Below are 19,854 nucleotides of genomic sequence, written 5' to 3'. Positions count from 1 at the left end.
TCAATCCCCTCATCCAGGTCATTGATAAAGATGTTGCACAAAACTGGACCCAGTACTGATCCCTGGGTAACACCACTGCCCACAGGCCTCCAAGTTGACTCTGTGCCACTAATGATAACCCTCTGAGCTCTGCTATGGAGCCAGCTTGCAATCCACCTCACTGACCAGCCCTCTCTGCCACATCTTTTCTAGGAGGATGTTAAGGGATACAGTATCAAAAGCCTGACTGAAGTGAAGGTCTATGCTATCCACCACTCTTCCCTTGTCCCCCCGTTTGGTTATGTGACTCAGAGTCCTGAGTCACATCCCCACACTACCTAAAAATGAGGCAAAGAACCACATCATGGTGATCCTTTACAGCAGGTATGATCCCCTCCAGCTACTAGTTCAAGGATCATTCTACATGTGCCATGACAAACTCATCTTCCAAACTTTGTCCACGCTGGAGGTCTGCTGCAGCAGCAGAAATTTGTTCTACAAGCAACTCTGCTAAGTCAGCTGTTACCTAACATCAAAATCACTTTATTCTTTTTGCCCCATAATCTGTGTCTTCAGTGTACACTACCCTTCTGTGTAGGGTAGATTTAGACTGGAGATGAAGAAGAAAGTCTTGGCAGTGAGGGTGGTGAGACACTTGTGGTAATTCGACACTATCCCGCACCACATCCTGGTCTCCAAACTGGTGACACATGGGTTTGATGGCTGGACCACTAGATGGATACAGAACTGGCTTGATGGCCACACCCAAAGAGTGGCTGTCAATGGGTCCATGTGCCAGTGGAGACCAGTGCCAAGTGGAGTCCCTCAGGGATCAGTCCTGGGACCAGGCTCGTTCAACATCTTTGTGGGTGCCATGGACAGTGGCATTGAGTGCACCCTCAGCAAGCTTGCTGATGACACCAAGCTGTGTGGTGCAGCAGACACGCTGGAGGGAAGGGATGCCATCCAGAGGGACCTTGACAGGTGTAAGAGTCTACTCCTGGTGTGACTCAACAAAGATAAAATCACTTGCTGCTTGCCCAGACAGTACCAATCCTGGATGCAAATCACCTTGCGATTGCATCGTGATAACACTGGACTGCAGCTGGCCTATAACAATGACCCAAGGACCCAGCCATCACGCCTTCAAGACAGCTATCAGATACCCCCAGGAAGGGAGGGTGATGAGTCAATGGACTCTCCACCTGTCTCCTGATGTGTGATAAGTGGGTAGGCAGGGAGATGGAGAGGAAGGGGGCAGAGGCACCCCCCCACTCCATCCAGACCACTGTCCAAACTCACATGAATACACAAAAAAGACTTCCTGGGGAACGATATCTGGATACTTATGATTTCCTGGGTCCTGAATTCCTGAGGGACAATGCTCGGACACATACCTAAGGACTAAAAACTGTATAAAAGACTTGACCACTACTGGCTCAGGGGGAAGAAAACCGCAGGGGAAGAAAAACACAGAGAGAAAAACGCTGAAGGAGGACCATGCCTCTGAGAAGGAAGGACTGAACCCTCTCTCCGTGTCCTAAGTCCTGCTTGCTGCCACTCATGAAGCTGACCCACGCTGCCCAGAGGGACCTCATCTATTCTCCAGCCAAAGCCTCAGCACCCTTCCTCTACAGACCCAGGCTGCCCAGAGGGATCACATCGCATCTCCAGCCAAAGCCTCAGCACCCTTCCTCTACAAACCCAGCATCTTTCCTCCACAGACTCAAACTGTCTTGGGGTGGGTGAGGGGTGTGGTAATATGATTCCTTTCCTCTTCTCTCTCTCCCTCTCTATCTTCTCCCTCTCCCCTTCTTATTTCCATTTTCTCTATGTAATAAATAGTCTAGCTGTTGATATTTTGGCCTCGTTTGTGCCTCTCATTTCACAACACGGGAATATTCAAAAGAACTAGTCTCCTTCCCTCTCCGGACTGAGACAACAGGCTGGAGAGGTGGGCACAAGCCAACCTCATGAGGTTCAACAAGACCAAGTGCAGGGTCCTGCATCTGGGTTGAGGCAACCCCAGGCACAAATCCAGGCTGGGCAGTGACTGGCTGGAAAGCAGCCCAGAGGAGAGAGACTTGGGGGTGCTGGTGGATGAGGAGTTCAACATGAGCTCTCAGTGTGCACTTGCAGCCCAGAAAGCCAAACAGATCCTGGGCTGCATGAAGAGAAGTGTGGCCAGCAGGTCAAGGGAGGTGATTCTCCCCCTCTATTCAGCTCTGGTGAGACCCCACCTGGAGTACTGCCTCCAGTTCTGGAGCCCCTATTACAAGAGGGATGTGGACATGCTGGAAGGTGTCCAGAGAAGGGCCAGATCAGATCAGAGGGCTGGAGCACCTCTCCTAGGAGGACAGACTGAAGGAGTTGGGGCTGTTCAGTCTGGAGAAGAGAAGGCTCTGAGGTGACCTAATTGTGGCCTTCCAGTATCTGAAGGGGGCCTACAAGAAGGCTGGGGAGGGACTTCTCAGGCTCTCAGGTAGTGATAGGACTAGGGGGAATGGAATGAAGCTGGAGGTGGGGAGATTCAGGCTGGAGGTGAGGAGGAAGTTCTTCACCATGAGAGTGGTGAAGCCCTGGAATGGGTTGTCCAGGGAGGTGGTTGAGGCCCCGTCACTGGAGGTGTTTCAGACCAGGCTGGATGAGGCTCTGGCCAGCCTGATCTAGTCTGGGGTGTCCCTGCCCACGGCAGGGGGGTTGGAACTAGATGATCCTTGTGGTCCCTTCCAACCCTGACTGATTCTATGATTCTAATTGTGTCTGGATGCAAACCACCTTGTGAGGGGGGGGATTGCATCAAGCATAGAATAGAATAGAATAGAATAGAATAGAATAGAATAGAATAGAATAGAATAGAATAGAATAGAATAGAATAGAAGAGAATAGACCAGGTTGGAAGAGACCTTCAAGATCATTGTGTCCAACCTATCATCCAGCACCACCTAATCAACTAAACCATGCAAATCTTGTAGAGTGGGGTTATAGGTTGGACTTGGTGATCCCAAGAGTTTTTTCCAACATGAATGTTTCTGTGATTCTGTGAAAAGTGCTAAACCATGGCACCAAGCACCTCATCAAGTCTCCTCCTAAACACCCCTAATGAAGGTGACTCCACCACCTCCCCGGGCAGCCCATTCCAATGGGCAATCACTCTGAAGAATTTCTTTCTAACATTCAGTCTAAACCTCCCCTGGCACAGCTTGAGACTGCGTCCTCCTGTTCTGGTGCTTTTTGCCTGGGACAAGAGACCAGCCCCCACCTGTCTGAGGAATGTCTCAACAAAGATAAGATCATCTCTGCCCACCAAGACACCAGGTGTGTGTGTGGTGCAAAGATCCCCTGGAATGTGCCACAGGGAACTTCCTGGCATGATAAGCCCAGGGATGTGAAGTGGAGTGGACAGGTGGGAAGCAATGGTTGGGTGGCAGAGGCCCACTCTGGTGCCTGACTCCTGCAAGCACACAGGAAAGACTCCCTGGAGGTAACGCCTGGAAGACCCAATATGCATTACAACATGACTGAGGGGCCAAGGACTGCTGTGATAAATAAACCAGAGACCTAATAGCAGCCTTCCAGTACCTGAAGGGGGCCTACATGAAGGATGGAGAGACACTGTTTACAACGGACTGCAGTGACAGAACAAGGGCCAATAGCTTCAAACTAGAAAAGAGCAGATTTATATTGGATGTTAGGAACAGGTTCTTCACTATGATAGTGGTGGAACAGGTTGCCCAAGGAGGTGGTTGAGGCCCCTTCCCTGGAGATATTCAAGGTGAGGCTCAAAGAGGCCCTGAGCAGCCTGTCCCTGCTGACTGTGGGGCAATCAAATTAGATGACCACTGGAGGTCCCTTCTGGCCCAGACTATTGTATGATTTTATGATTCTATGGATAAAAGCCCTAAGTTTGGCCTGCTGGAAGAGAAGAGAAGAGAAGAGAAGAGAAGAGAAGAGAAGAGAAGAGAAGAGAAGAGAAGAGAAGAGAAGAGAAGAGAAGAGAAGAGAAGAGAAGAGAAGAGAAGAGAAGAGAAGAGAAGAGAAGAGAAGAGAAGAGAAGAGAAGAGAAGAGAAGAGAAGAGAAGAGAAGAGAAGAGAAGAGAAGAGAAGAGAAGAGAAGAGAAGAGAAGAGAAGAGAAGAGAAGAGAAGAGAGGAGAGGAGAGGAGAGGAGAGGAGAAGAGAAGAGAAGAGAAGAGAAGAGAAGAGAAGAGAAGAGAAGAGAAGAGAAGAGAAGAGAAGAGAAGAGAAGAGAAGAGAAGAGAAGAGAAGAGAAGAGAAGAGAAGAGAAGAGAAGAGAAGAGAAGAGAAGAGAAGAGAAGAGAAGAGAAGAGAAGAGAAGAGAAGAGAAGAGAAGTTCGGAGAGGAGAGGAGAGGAGAGGAGAGGAGAGGAGAGGAGAGGAGAGGAGAGGAGAGGAGAGGAGAGGAGAGGAGAGGAGAGGAGAGGAGAGGAGAGGAGAGGAGAGGAGAGGAGAGGAGAGGAGAGGAACCTATGATTTTGCCCCAGATTTTACTTAAGTTCTCTGAAGAGTCTTAGAGAACTAAGAATTTAACAAATATAAACTTCAAATCAACGACCTGCAAGATTATAATTCAAGAAATGCAGAAGTAATTTTCACCTGGAATTTCACCTCTATCTGTTTCAGAAATAACACCTTTACCTTAATATTCCATTCTATGTAATTACCATGTCTTAAATGTGTCCTGTTATGTTCAGCAAAACCAAGTGCAGGGTCCTGCACCTGGTCTGGAACAATCCTTGTTATCAGTACAGGCTGGAGGAGGATGTGATAGAAAGCAACCCTGTGGAAAAGTACTTGGGGGTGCTGGTGGATGAGAAGCTGGATATGAGCCAGCAGTGGACACTTGCAGCCCACAAGGCCAATGTCAGCCTGGGCTGCATCCAAAGTAGAGTGGCCAGAGATGGAGAGAGGGGATCCTGCCCCTCTGCTCTGCTCTGGGGAGACCTCCCCTGCACTACTGTGTCCAGCTATGGGATGACAACACAGGGAGAACATGAACCTGCTGGAGAGGTTCCAGAAGAATGCCACAAAAGCCATCAAGGGGCTGGAACAACTCTGCTGTGGTGACAGGCTGAAGGAGTTGGGGTTGTTCAGCCTGGAGAAGAGAAGGTTCTGGGGAGCCGCTGAAGGCAGCCTATAAGAAGGCTGCAGAGGGACTGTTTGCAAAGCCCTGCAGTGATAGGATGAGGGGCAATGGTTTGAAATGAGAGAAGAACAGATTTAGATTGGATGTGAGGAACAAGTTCTGTACCATGAATAGAATAGAATAGAATAGAATAGAATAGAATAGAATAGAATAGAATAGAATAGAATAGAATAGAATAGAATAGAATTAACCAGGTTGGAAGAGACCTTTGAGATCATCAAGTCCAACCTATCACCCAACACCATCTAATCAACTAAACCATGGCACTAAGTATCTTATCCAGTCTCTTCCTAAACACCTCCAGTGATGGTGACTCCACCACCTCCCTGGGCAGCCCATTCCAATGGCCAATCTCTTTTCATGAAGAACTTCCTAACATCCATCATAAACCTCCCCTGGCACAGCTTGAGACTGTGTCCTCTTGTTCTGGTGCTGGTTGCTTGAGAGAAGAGACCAATCCCCACCTGGCTACAACCTCCCTTTTCCCTTCAGGTAGTTGTAGAGAGCAAGAAGGTCTCCCCTGAGCCTCCTCTTCTCCAGGCTAAGCAACCCCAGCTCCTTCAGCCTCTTCTCATGGGGCTTGTGCTCCAAACCCCTCCCCAGCTTTGTTGCCCTTCTCTGGACACGTTCCAGCAAGTCAACATCTTTCCTAAACTGAAGGGCCCAGAACTGGACACAGGAGTCAAGGTGCAGCCTCACCAGTGCTGAGTAGAGGGGAGTGTTGCTATTCTTGTTTCTTTCCATCTGACCTGATGGTTGATCATTAGATCTACTATTTGCCCCACCCAGTTTTGGGTTTGGGTTGGAAAGGACTTTAAGGAACAACCAGTTCCAAACCCTCTGCCATGGGAAGGGACACCTCCTGTTAGATCAGGCTCCTCAAGGCCCCATCTATCCCAGCTTTCAACACATCCAGGCTTGCAGCCTCCATAACTTCTCCAGACAATTTGTTCCAATGCCTCACCACCCACATGGGGAAGAATTTCTTCTTAATGTCTTCCTAATAGGCACTACACAAATATGATCCTTCCATGATCAGGTGACTGCCTGGTGGATGTGGGGCAGGCTGTGGATGTAGTCTGCCTGGACTTCAGCAAGGCCTTTGACACTGTCCCCCACAGCAAACTCCTGGCCAAGCTGTCAGCTCATGGCTTGGATGGGAGCACACTGCGATGGGTTAGGAACTGGCTGGAGGGCCAAGCCCAGAGAGTGGTGGTGAATGGTGCCACATCCAGCTGGCAGCCAGTCACCAGTGGTGTGCCCCAAGGATCAGTGCTGGGCCCTGTGCTCTTTAACATCTCTATTGATGATCTGGATGAGGGCATCGAGTCCATCATCAGTAAATTTGCTGGCGACACCAAGCTGGGGGCAGGAGTTGATCTGCTGGAGGGTAGAGAGGCTCTGCAGAGGGACCTCGACAGGCTGGACAGATGGGCAGAGTCCAACGGCATGTGATTGAACACATCCAAGTGCTGGGTTCTGCACATTGGCCACAGCAACCCCATGCAATGCTACAGGCTGGGGTCAGAGTGGCCGGAGAGTGGCCAGACAGAGATGGACCTGGGGATGCTGGTTGATAGTAGGCTGATCATGAGCCTGCAGTGTGCCCAGGCAGCCAAGAGGGCCAATGGCATCCCGGCCTGCATCAGGAACAGTGTGGCCAGCAGGAGCAGGGAGGTCATTCTGCCCCTGTACTCAGCACTGGTTAGGCCATACCTTGAGTCCTGTGTCCAGTTCGGGGCCCCTCAGTTTAGGAAAGATGTTGAGTTGCTGGAGCATGTCCAGAGAAGGGCAATAAAATTGGTGAGGGGTCTGGAACACAAACCCTATGAGGAGAGGCTGAGGGAGCTGGGGTTGCTTAGCCTGGAGAAGAGGAGGCTCAGGGGAGACCTTCTTGCTCTCTACAACTACCTGAAGGGAGGTTGTAGCCAGGTGGGGGCTGGTCTCTTCTCCCAGGCAGCCAGCACCAGAACAAGAGGACACAGTCTCAAGCTGCACCAGGGGAGGTTTAGGCTGGAGGTTAGGAAGAAATTCTACACAGAGAGAGTGATTTGCCATTGAAATGGCCTGCCCAGGGAGGTGGTGGAGTCACCATCACTGGAGGTGTTCAGGAGGAGATTTGATGGGGTGCTTGGTGCCATGGTTTAGTTGATTAGGTGGTGTTGGATGATAGGTTGGACACAATGATCTTGAAGGTCTCTTCCAACATGGTTTATTCTCTCTATTCTATTCTATTCTATTCTAATGTAAACTAAATCTCTATACTAAACATGTCTACCATTAATTAAGGTGATTTCTCTGTTCACCTTTGTCAGGTCTCACCCTATCACCACAGTATTTCTTCTATAGTTAGAAGTGGAAAGCACAGAGGATGCTCTTGTCTTACATGTTGTGCCTTTTCAGAGATCTCACTTTCCTGACTCGCGTTCCAAAAAGGTTCACTTAAAGCACATAAAGGAAAGGGTGGATGCATTTTCTTTTCTGCTTTATGTGTACACAAATTGTTTAGATGACAGTTGTACAATTTCTAGGAAAGTTATATAATACCCTTGAGCAGTCATCTGCTCTAACATGCATAATTTACTTCAAAATCATTTGTGGAGTTGAGGGATTGATAGTTTGGAATGGAGAAATTATAGGTAGGCTAAGAAGGCTCTTGCAGAAATAAATCATGCAATCACATATTGAGATACAATATTTCAGATTTCAAAGTACAATTAAATTGTTTGCACATGCAACAGCAGTGAAATAACTTCTGCAAGGTTTACATCATAAAGCCATAGATCTGCAGTGTAAATAGCAGAATATGGACCATAAAGTTCTGTCAGGAGCATGGCTCTAAATCTTTTGTAGAATCACGGAACTGTTTCTGTTGGAAAAGGCCTCTAAGATCGTCCAGTCCAACCATCAACCCAACACCACCATGGTCACTAAACCATGCCCCAAAGTGTCCTGGCCACACATTTTTTTAATATCTCCAGGGATAGTGACTCCACCACCTCCTTGGGCAGCCTGTTCCAGTGCCTGACCACTCCTGCAGCAAAGAAATTGTTCCCCATGTCCAACCTAAACTTCCCTTGGCACAGTTTCAGGCTATTTCCTCTACTTCTATCACCTGATACTAGGGAGAAAAGACTAACCCCCACCTGGCTTCAACCTCCTTTCAGGGAGTTGTAGAGAGCAATAAGGTCTCTCCTCAGCCTTCTCTTCTCCAGACTAGACAACTCAGTTCTCCCAGCTGCTCTTCACCAGCTCTGTTCTCCAGACCCATCATCAGCTTAATTTCCCTGCTCTGGACATATTCTAGCCCTTCAATATCCTTCTTAGAGTGAGGGGCCCAAAACTGAACCCAGGATTCAAGGTGTGGCCTCACCAGTGCCCAGTACAGGGGAACAATCACTGCCCTGCTTCTGCTGCCCACACCATTCCAGGTTGCTGGTGGCCTTCTTGCCCACTTGGGCACACTGCTGGGTCATCTTCAGCTGCTGTCAGCCAACAACCTCCAGGTCTGTTTCTACCAGGCAACTTTCCAGACACTGTCCCAAACCTGGAGTGTTCATGGAGTTGTTGAGACCCAAGTGCAGGATGCATCACTTGGATTTGTTGGACCTCATCCCACTGATCCAACCTGTCCAGATCAATTTGCAGAGCCTTCTCACCCTCCAGCAGATCAACACTGCCACCCAACTGAGTGTCATCTGCAAAGTGCCTGAGGGTGCCTCAGTCCCCTCACCCAGAACATTGATAAAGACATTAAAGAGGGCTGGCCACAGCACTGAGCCCTGGGGAACACCACTGGTGACCAGCCACTAACTGGAGTCAGCTCCATTCACCACCACATCTTTGCTTCATTCCACCAAAAGTTTCCATACCAGTCTGGCCCGTTTTTTTTGTTTTGGAACAGCTATGTAGAGGACCAGTGGTAACTGGAAATATAGATAGAGTGCAAAAGCAGTAAGTGAAAAACAAAGACATAACAGACTGTAAAAGCTCCTGAGAACACATAATGAAGTGTAAGAGTGAATGTCACGACAGATTTATGTATGTTGGAGCTTCAGCAAAAAACTGCTGAAGACAAATTTGAGAGTATTTGTATATCATACTTCTGGCACAATAGCAGCAACCAAAATACATTCTCCAGGAATAAGACATAAGAAACAGATTCAGGGTGTAAACAACAAGCCAAATAAGAATTTTGAATTAAAGGATTTTTTTTTTTTCCCAGCTGAAAAGAAAAGGAGGATTTTTTAGAGCAATGTTGGTTTTTCATCAGTTTTCAGTATTTCTTTTTTTTTTTTTTTTTTTTTTTAAAGTTTCTAATTTAACTCTTGTGAAAAGTGTTTCTCCCAAGGTAACACATCATCTCTGTCAGGAAAACTCACATATTTTTTATATTCCATGAAATGCAGTCTCTCTATTTATGCACTATACACAGTACACAAAAAGCCGTCTCCAGCGATGTCAAGAAAGAACAAATACAATAAAGAAAAAAAAATAACTACAAAGGGAATTCTAAGGAGACCTTTTCTTTTTCTTTTTTCTTCCCCCCTCTCCCATTCTCTTTTCTCTCAGACTTAGCCTCAGAAGGAATTTTTGTGTCCAAAAAAGCATAACTTTTCCCAAGAATCACGCATAGAATCATAGAACGCTTTGGGCTGGAAAGGACCTCCAAAGGTCATCCAGTCCAACCCTCCTGCAACTGCTAAATGACAAGGCTAAGCCTTTCTATTGGCTTATTTTTATTTGCTCTTAACCTCTGGAACTAGCAGGTGTCATTGACAGAAATAAAAAGAAAACAAACAAGGAAAGCTTTATTTTTTAATATTAACAAAATTAATGTAGTTTCCAGATCTGTGCCTCACAAAAGCTGTCTTGCTCAGTTGTGAAGCCTCTGTTGTGCACACGCATTTCCTGGCATGAAAACCTTGTGATTTTCGTAAATGAGGCGGCATGAGACGGTCTACAGGACAGAGCTAAAGTGGAATATGCATTTTTTTCCCATGTGATTCTTAGAATCATAGAAATATAGAATTGTTTTGGTTGGAAAAGACCTTTAAGACCAGCCATTCTCTAACTACTGTGGCTGGTGCAAAACCATGTCCCTCAGCACCACATCTAAACAGCTCCAGGGATGGGGATTTAACAACCTCTCTGGGCAGCCTGTTGCAGTGTTTGAGAACCCTTTCAGTGAAGAAGCTTCTTCTAATGTGCAATCCAAACCTTCCCTGGTGCAACTTGAGGCCATTTTCTCTTGTCCTATCACTTGTTACTAGGGAGAAGAGACCAACCCCCACCTCACTGCAGTCTCCTTTCAAGGTGGTGTAGAGAGCAATAAGGTCTCCCCTCAGCCTCTTCTCCAGACGGAAGAACTCAGTTCTCTCAGCTGCTCCTCACCAGCCCTGTTGCCGATCCAAGCCAGGATGCTGGTGGCCTTTATGTCCACCTGGGAACACTGCTGGCTCATCTTCAGCTGCTGTGGCTTAGCCCTGATTCCCTTTGCCTCTTTTCTTCACAGCAAAGGATTCCTAAGCTGGATGGCATCCTTCAATTTCAGGATTCAGATAAAGCTCAGGTGCAATAAACACTTCACATTTATTGCAAATTCAAATCCAGCCCATGTGAAATAAAAGCAATCAGCCTCAGCACACGTGGGTGTCCCTGTTGCAAACAGCATCTGTGGAGGTTCAGCAAGCTCTTAACCAGAGGAGATCTGGCTGAGAACTGAGGATGTTAACACTTCACCCTGTCAAGTACTTCTGAAGAAAGGGCTGTGGTGTTCTACCAGCCCTGAAAGCACAGGAGGATTTAGCAACTGCTTATGAAAGTTGCATTGCAGGATAGCTATTAAAATCAGACATCCTACTTGCTACAATCATCTATCAGCTGCTTCTAAAATCCTGCCCACCTTCTGTGTGTCATCTGGAGGAGATAAAGTTTTAATTGTGAGCGGGTGGTATAAAAAAAAAAAAAAAGAGATTAAAAAAAAAATAAATAAAAAAGAAGAGAGACAAGAAGCCTTCTGTCATTCTTGTCCTGTCTTGATTTCTGTTTCAGTCTCTTTGTGCCAGTTGAAGTTTTGCAGGCATCTTTTAAAAGGACCCAAAAAATTACACATAAAAATCAATACAAATAGAATCGAGGACAATAAAACCAGAACATCAAGAGCACATTGCAGAGGATGGGAATTAAAATAAACACTGCATATTGCAGCTTTTCCCCTTGCATGCTTTGGCTTTTCTCAACCAGGTTCCAGATAATTCCTAGTTTCCTTGGTATCCATTCTCAGATTCTCACTTTGTCTGCTTATTCTGCCTTTCTGTTTAGGGCCTTAGGAGCTTCTTCCCTGTCTCTGATATGCTGCAGCATTAAACTCCAGAAGCTGGTGTTTTGGGGTTCAGAATGGTTTCATTCATAACATTTTCATTCAGCTTTTCCATTCTTTTTTTTTTTTTTTTAATTGAGTTGATGAGACTTGACATTTTTTTTTCCTCCAGCCATTTGAAATCAACCTTGTTAAAGCAGTATTTATGTTACTGTAATAAGAACTGTCTTCAGACCATGATCACTTGTCATAGACACGACAAATATTTGGTTCCCTTGGTGTGCTCCTCTTTAGATATGATGATGAAGTCTTAAAATAACTTCTCCCATCGTCTTAGAAACAGGTTTTTTGAGTTACTTTTTTTTTCTTTAAATTAAAAAAAAAAAAAAAAAAAGGAAAGAATACAAATTGTATTTTCATACTGACAGCACTGAAGGTTTCAGGCTCTGTCATGCAGACTGCAAGCCCTTGGAGGGCACAGACCTTTCTCATCTCCATGCTGCAGGCTCACAGAGCCTCTTGCCCAGGTCGGTGTCTCCTTCATCAGTCTCCTGGCCTGCTTATCTCACTCTCCCAGATCATCCCAAGCCCTTTCCCTCTTGAAAGTCTCTGGGCCTTGTGTTTGAGTCTGATTTGTTTTTTCCTCCCTTCTGCGCTGTTCTCAGTGCAATGTCACTGCTATTTCACATGACTAGAGGCTGACAATTTTTCTCTTTGAAACTCCCTCTCTTTCAAATTCAATTTCCTAATTGTTGCATGGGAAAAGAACTCTCTTCTGGCCTTTGTTTTATTATTTATATTTTGGGAGGAAAAAAAAAAATCAAACAAAGGCACAGTAACAGAAAGGACTCCTTTAGGGACCAACTCTGGGCAAATAGATGATAGATGTCTAGTTCAGGCTTGAAAAGAAGAGAAATAATGCCCCTCTGCAGCAGATCCATGACCATCTGACAGTTGGCTTACTCATCATGGCAAGACAGAGAACACCAGGGTAGACGAGGAGGAAAGAAGTCTTTTTTTAGGAACATTAACATCTCTTGAAGACCTCATGAGACTTAATGAGTTCATTGCAAAGGTTTTCTTCCTTTCAGTGCCTGATCTTGAGCTCCAAGGGCATGAGATTTAACAGATCCAGGTACAAGGTTCTACGCTTTGGCCACAACAACCCCATGCAGAGCTACAGGCTGGGGTCAGAGTGGCTGGAGAGCAGCCAGGCAGAGAGGGACCTGGGGGTGCTGGTCGATGGTAGGCTGAACATGAGCCTGCAGTGTGCCCAGGCAGCCAAGAGGGCCAATGGCATCATGGCCTGCATCAGGAACAGTGTGGCCAGCAGGAGCAGGGAGGTCATTCTGCCCCTGTACTCAGCATTGGTTAGGCCATACCTTGAGTCCTGTGTCCAGTTCTGGGCCCCTCAGTTTAGGAAAGATGTTGAGTTGCTGGAACGTGTCCAGAGAAGGGCAATAAAGTTGGTGAGGGGTCTGGAACACACACCCTATGAGGAGAGGCTGAGGGAGCTGGGGTTGTTTAGCCTGGAGAAGAGGAGGCTCAGGGGAGACCTTATTGCTCTCTACAACTACCTGAAGGGAGAAGGGAGGTTGTAGCCAGGTGGGGGTTAGTCTCTTCTCCCAGGCAATCAGCACCAGAACAAGAGGACACAGTCTCAAACTGTGCCAGGGGAGGTTTAGGCTGGATGTTAGGAAGAAGTGCTTCACAGAAAGAGTGACTGGCCATTGGAACGGACTGCCCAGGGAGGTGGTGGAGTCACCATCACTGGAGGTGTTTAGGAAGAGACTGGATGGGGTGCTTGGTGCCATGGTTTAGTTGATTAGATGGTGTTGGGTGATAGTTTTGACTTGATGATCTCAAAGGTCTTTTCCAACCTGGTTAATTCTGTATTCTGTAAGTTTCATGCCCTTCATAGAATCCAGGCATGGTATTAGAAGGGGAATAGGACTTGTGTTCTTATTCATCCAAATTAGCCTGAAGCACAAGCATGACAACATCCCAGCATGGTGGGGGTTGGAAGGCACCTCTGGAGATCATGCAGTTCAACCTCTGTGCTAAAGCAGGGCACCCACAGCAGCTTGCCCAGGAGCACAGTGGCCAGGTGGCTTTAGAATCTCTCAAGACAAGGAGACTCCACAACCTCTCTGGGCAGCCTGCTCCAAGGCTCCAGCACCCTCACACCAAAGAATTTTAGATAGATTTTCCTGGGTTCCAGTTTGTGCTTGGCGCCCCCTGTCCTGTTGCTGGGCACCACTGACAAGAGCCTGGCCCCAGCCTCTTGCTCCCCACAGGTCCTTTAGCTCTTGCTGATAATTGATCAGATCCCCTCAGCTGCTCTTCTCCAGGCTCAACAGCCCCAGGACTCTCAGCCTTTGCTCCTCACAGAGACGGTCCAGGCTCCTCAGTATCTTTGTAGCCTCTCCTGGACGCTCTCCATTAGTTCCCCGTCTCTCTTGAGCTGGGGAGCCCAGAACTGGACACAATACTCCAGATGAGGCCTCTCTCTCACTCTAGTCAAGAACTTATTACTCATAATACCTTTCAACTTCGGGTCACCTGCATACTTCATGGATGCACATCAATTCTAATCTCTGTCTTAGTAATAACTATATTGCACATATTATATCCAAAAACTAATTGCAGTCCCCAAAGAGTGATCCTGCTCATTTCCTTCCTGCCTTTTATGCCAGGCTTTTGCAGTCTTCTCCTTAATCACTTCACATCAACCTTACCAGGTTGTTCTGGTCTGAATTATCATAATCCCCACCCCCAGTAGTATTCCCCATGGGAATCTGCTCCTTTACTTCAGTTTAAATGCATCAAGGCATTGACTTACTCTGGTGTAAAGAAACTGTGACCACACTGAATTGACATGATCTCACATGATCTGCTCTGGGTAGTGCCAGTCTGCAATTTCATATCTGTGTTCACAAGGCCACAAAGATCTGCTTTAACTGTCAGTTATTGAGGAACAAGGAGTTACTAAGAGGAGTCATCCCAGCTGGGTATGGGTTGGTGCAATTCAGCTTACTCAGGAAGAATTTATACCAAAAGTATGTTGTTTGTGTTTTGTTTTTTTCTGTGCAGTTTTAATGTCTTCATGTTCTCTTCACTTCCTTTAAAGTGATGGTAGCTATCTAGATTTGAAGGACAATGTAACAAACGCTGAACCCATCTATCAGTTTTAATTTACTTCCTATAGACTAGAGATACACTGGCAGTCACAGAATAGAATCACAGAACCTTTTTGGATGGAAAAGACCTTTAAAATCACCAAGCCCAACTGTTAACCCAGCACTGCCAGGTCACCACTGAACTGTGTCCCTCAGCACCACATCTACACAGCTTTTCAACCCTTAGAGGGATGTTAGCTCCACCAGTGCCCTGGGCAACCTGTCATTAGTAGCACACAGGCCTGGCTTTTAGCCCCTCCATAGCACCTTGCATAGGAAAACTACAGCTTCATATTCCTGAAAACTGATGTCAAGAACCTCATTGGACATAGCACAACCAACAAATAAACAGGTCTAAACCAGCAGACTTGAGTAATACCTCCACTGCCATCTATGAATGCTCTAGGATTAGATGGAAGAGTGAAGAAGAAAACAGAGACAGGTTTTGAAACAGGGTGAAAATACTCAATCAAAACACACACACAAATGTCTGGCTACAACAGTCAGCACACAGAGTAGTGTTTTTGCCTGTTTCTGGTGTTACTGTAGATCAGAGAAGTCTGCAAAGGTGCCAGAACTCCACACACCCACATGAAGACAGGATAAAAACCCAGCGTCCAGTGAATTACTATTTACCACACACTACCTCTGTTTCCTCTTCACTATTGATATTTGGAATGTGGGGATCTGTCCTCTAAGGTGAAGATTTCTTTGCTGGTCAAACATCTCCAAACCCAATATCTTCCTGCTTTGTATCCTTCCCTGGAGCTGCATTTATGAAGGTCTGTATAAAGACTTTTTTTTGATTATGTTATGCTCATGCAAGCCAGCTCTGAAACTTGCTCTTGAGTCCCATGTTCTTCCAGTTAATTTCTGATGTTGTTTGGTTTTTTTTCTTTTTGGTGTTATTCTGGTGGCAACCACAGAAGATGGAGAATGATGGTGAATCAAATTAAGACCCCAACAAAACACACTGACTACTTTTGAGTTGGTCTTAACCAGGTTCATTTCAACTTAGTAGTACTTGTGAAGAGAGATGGCATGGACTTTTGAGTAAGAGGACAGGGTCACTGGCATCAATAGTTACCAAATGTTTCCCAGCCTTGACTACTTCTGTTCTGCTACAGATGACTGTTTGAGCTGATGGACTAGACCTCAGTTAGAACACTGTTGCATGGTAACTACAGAGTTACCAAATCACAAATGTCTCATTAGAAACAACTCTTTTCTCACACAGGTAATACAGGAAAAACTCTCTCTCAAGAAGCTCAAATAAAAGTTAAATAGAGAAGTTCTCCAAGACATTATAGTGTCTTCTGCATGTGAAAAAGGTAAGTATTTAACTCAGGACTTCCTTCAGTGTTGCAGAGAGACATTGAGAGCCTAACATAGAAGCTTGCTGCTTGCAGTCACAATGGAGAAAGGAGCTGGGAGCAAACCTGTTAGGGTTGGAAGGGACCGCAAGGATCATCCAGTTCCAACCTCCCTGCCATGGGCAGGGATACCTCACACTAGATCAGGTTGCTCAGAGCCACATCCAGCCTGTCATTAGAAACCTCCAGGGATGAGGCTTCCACCACCTTCCTGGGCAACCTGTTCCATTGTCTCACCACCCTCATGGGGAAGAATTTCTTCCTAACGTGCAATCTGAATCTACCCATTTCTAGTTTTGTTCCATTCCCCTTCAGTCCCCCCGACACCCTCTAAAGTCCCTCCCCAGCCTTCATGTAGCCCCTTTCAGATACTGGAAGGCCACAATGAGGCCTCTTCAGAGCCTTCTCTTCTCCAGACTGAACAGCCCCAACTCTCTCAGTCTGTCCTCGTAGGAGAGGAGCTCCAGCCCTTTGATCATCCTCGTGGCCCTTCTCTGGACATGCTCCAGCACATCCAGATCCCTCCTGTAATACCTGTATTCTCCCAGAGATGTCCCTGTCTCTGGGTCTCTGATGGGCATCATCAGCCATGACTGGGAGCTAAAAGAGGATGGGATATTTCAGTTGCCTGCATGGCATGTGGTCTGTCTCGGCTGCCTTTGGGATGGGAACAGCTCAAAACCTTCCTGTGCAGACAAGCGTCAGGAGAGGTGGAAACCTCCAAGGAGCATCTGGCATAATGCAGGTTGTAAGCAGTCATTTGACCAAATCTGGAAAGCAAGGTAGCAAGACAATGCATTCCTGAAATGGAACTGAATGTGCTTCCTCCAGCTATGCCAGTGGAAGGGTGCTGGGACTGCTCATGGAAGTCATTCTTTTAGAATCACAGAATCATTTTCTTTGGAAGAGACCTTCAAAATAAATGAGTCCAACCATGAACCCAGCACTGCCAGGTCACCACTAAACCGTGACCCTCAGCACCACATCTACACAGCTTTTCAGTCCCTCCAGGGATAGGAACTTCACCACTGCCCCAGGTAGCCTGGGACAGGGCATGACATCCTCAAATGGAAGAAATTGTTCCCTATGTCCAATCTGAACCTCCCCTGATGCAACTTGAGGCCATATTCTCTTGCCCTATGACTTGCCCCTTGGGAGAAGAGACCAACCTCTACATGGCTCCAAGTTCTTTTTAATTGTAGAGAGCAATGAGGTCTCCCCTCAACCTCATCTTCTGCAGGCTAAACAATCCCAGCTCCCTCAAACAACCCTAGTTCCCTCAGCTGGCCAATGTGACACCAACCTCATGTATTTCTGGAGATTGATCTTCAAACAGCTGGCATGAAAAAAGTTTATTTAACATTAAGGGGGAGGGAGGGTGGGGTAGCAGGGATGGACAAGAGGTTTTGGGGGATGAGGCTGGATGGGAAACAAGAGGATGTGGCTGGAATGGAAGGATGGAATAAGAGAACAAAGCCAGAAGAAGACAGGCTGACAGGGTGATGAGGCAGGAGGGGAACAAGGGCTGAGCAGGATTAGGGAACGTGGGGGAAAGGCTGGAGGGTGTAGGGAAGTGAGGCCCCAGGATGAGGGGGAACAAAAGTGATGTGGCTGAAGGGATAACATAGGACAAAGGAACAAGGCCAGAGAAGGACAGGGCAAGTGGGGGATGAGGTTGGAGGGTCACAAGGACAGAAGAGGACAAGACAGGAGTGAGGTAGGAAGACAAGGCTGGAGGATGACAAGGGGACTGTGGGATAAGGCTGGAGGAGAAACATGGGGACGTGGCTGGGTGAGATACGGGAAAGAGGTAACAAGGCTGGAGGCAGCCAGAGGTGTTGGGACATGAGTCTGGAGGGGTGACAAGGTGCCAGAGAGGTAAGGTTGTAGGGGTACGAGGGGACAGAGATCAAACGGGATGAGGCAAGGGGATGATACTGGAAGGGGAGGAGGCCACAGGGGCAGAAGCCTAAAGGAGGGCGAGGCGAGAACTCGACAAGCCCGGAGGGGAACGAAGCGCCACTACCCCACCAGCCCCGCCGCCCCTTCCCGCTCCACTTCCGGGTTCCCCGCCGCGCCCCCGGGCGCTGACGTCACCGCGCGCGGACCCCGGAAGTGGCGCCGGGGGAGGGCGGGTGGCGCCCGGAGCCGCCGCGGCCGCGCGTTCCCCGCTGACGGCGCCGCGCCCGCCCCGCCCCGCCGGCGACGGGCGCCAGGTACGTGCTGCGGCCCGGCCCCGGCCCCTCCAGCCTCCCGCCGGGACGGGGGGAGGGAGAGAGCACGGGGAGCGGCGGCGGGCCCTGAGGCGGGAGGGGGGCGACTGGCCTTCAGCTCCGCCAGCGGCGGGGGAAGGGGACGGCGGCCGCGACAGTGCCCGTGCCCAGCCTCCCCTGACAGCCCTGCCCCGGGTAAAGGCGCTGGGCCTCGCGTATTGGCGGCGTCAGGCCTCAAGCGGCGGCGGCGGCGCTGGAGGAGGAGGAGCAGGGGGGCGGTGGTGGCGGCGACGTCTGTCCTACAGCCAGGCCCCCCTAAACCCCGGGGCTGTGCGCGCCGCCCTGGTCCCAGTGCTCCGCGCCGCGGGAGCGGGTTTAAAAGTAGATCGGTGCCGCCTGTCCTGCAAAACGCGTGTTAGTGCAGGCGAGGCCACGGTGTCAACCTCCCCAGGACCGGCCCCGTCGGTCACTGGGCTCTGCCCCCAGCTGCTCCACGTGTTTGTACCTTCTGGACCGCTTTGCGGTATCGAGAGTGGTAAATGAACCAAAAATAGATTGCAATAATGATGTCTGATTTCCTGAATCATTTAAAGCGGTGGTTTTTTTCTCTCAAAATGCGTCCTCGCAGCCATTGCTGCTTCTGTTTTGGTGCTGTCAGCTGCTTTCACAGAACGAGACTTGTCATTTCCCCCTGCTTTGCCTAGCGTCAGCTTTCTGCACAGTCCTGCATGACTAGAAGTTACCTTCTGAGCCTAATTCTCCTGACTTAAAAGTAAAGCTGAGCCTGAGTGGTAGTCCTCTTTCTGAGTTTTGCTTTCCTTCTTCTCTCCTAGTTAATCTGTGACTGAAAACTTCTCGTAGTTGGTCTGGTGGCTTTAGAAGCTACACGAAAATTTGTTGTCCAGGGAGATCATTCTTAATTTTAAATCATTACTTTGGTTTTGGTTTGGCAGTGGGATAACTCAATTATTCTAAACCATGAGATGGTTCACATTCATAGTTCAGTTCCATAGTTCAACCATGCATTTTTCTTTTTAAAGCACTCTTGGCTGTTCTGGCTTTTTTTTTTTTTTTTTCTTTTCTGTTTTATTGTCAAGGTTTAATACTGAAGCTTTTGATAGAGAATGTACTGCTTTCCTTCCTGATAGTTAAAGTTTAACTGTGGTGTTACATGAGCCAAGCTGCTCAGTCTCCTGTAAGCCGGTTCAACAAATCTTCCCCAAATGTTGCATGCACTTCACGCTGTTTCTGCATGAAGTTTTAGGCTGAGGTAGGAAATCTGAGTGAGCAGGTAACAGACTTTGGTCAGGACATAACCATCACTGGCAAAAGAGGTGGTGTAAAATCAACACCAAGTACAAAGCTGAGCGGGTTTCTTTGCTCTTAACTGCACAGTGATTTGGTGACACTATATAAAGGGTTGTGACAATACTTGTGGTTAGAAAAGCATAAATATCACTAATATGGAACAAATTATTATGCAAATATTTTTTTTGGGAATCATCAGTGAGACTGTGAGTGAAAGGCTGGTGATGTGTTGTGCTGTCCTGATGATAGTTAAGAGAATGTTTGTGGGATGTTAAAATTGGGTATTTTGTAACTATGCAGGAAAAGGCGAAAATGG

General features: G+C 47.6%; 1 protein-coding gene across 1 annotated transcript in view; it reads left to right on the top strand.

The window, feature by feature from the left end:
* The first annotated feature begins 18,126 nt into the window (after window positions 1-18,126).
* Window positions 18,127-19,854, top strand: part of FAM172A (family with sequence similarity 172 member A) — a 385,390-nt gene continuing 383,662 nt past the window's right edge. Inside the window, exon 1 of the mRNA XM_054177961.1 lies at window positions 18,127-18,233. The gene's annotated coding sequence lies outside the window, so the exon portion shown is untranslated. The remainder of the gene's footprint in view (window positions 18,234-19,854) is intronic.

This window comes from Dryobates pubescens, chromosome Z, assembly GCF_014839835.1.
Source record: "Dryobates pubescens isolate bDryPub1 chromosome Z, bDryPub1.pri, whole genome shotgun sequence".
Taxonomy (NCBI): domain Eukaryota; kingdom Metazoa; phylum Chordata; class Aves; order Piciformes; family Picidae; genus Dryobates; species Dryobates pubescens.
Note: the sequence above shows the minus strand (reverse complement) of the source record. Positions and strands in the feature narration are given on the sequence as shown.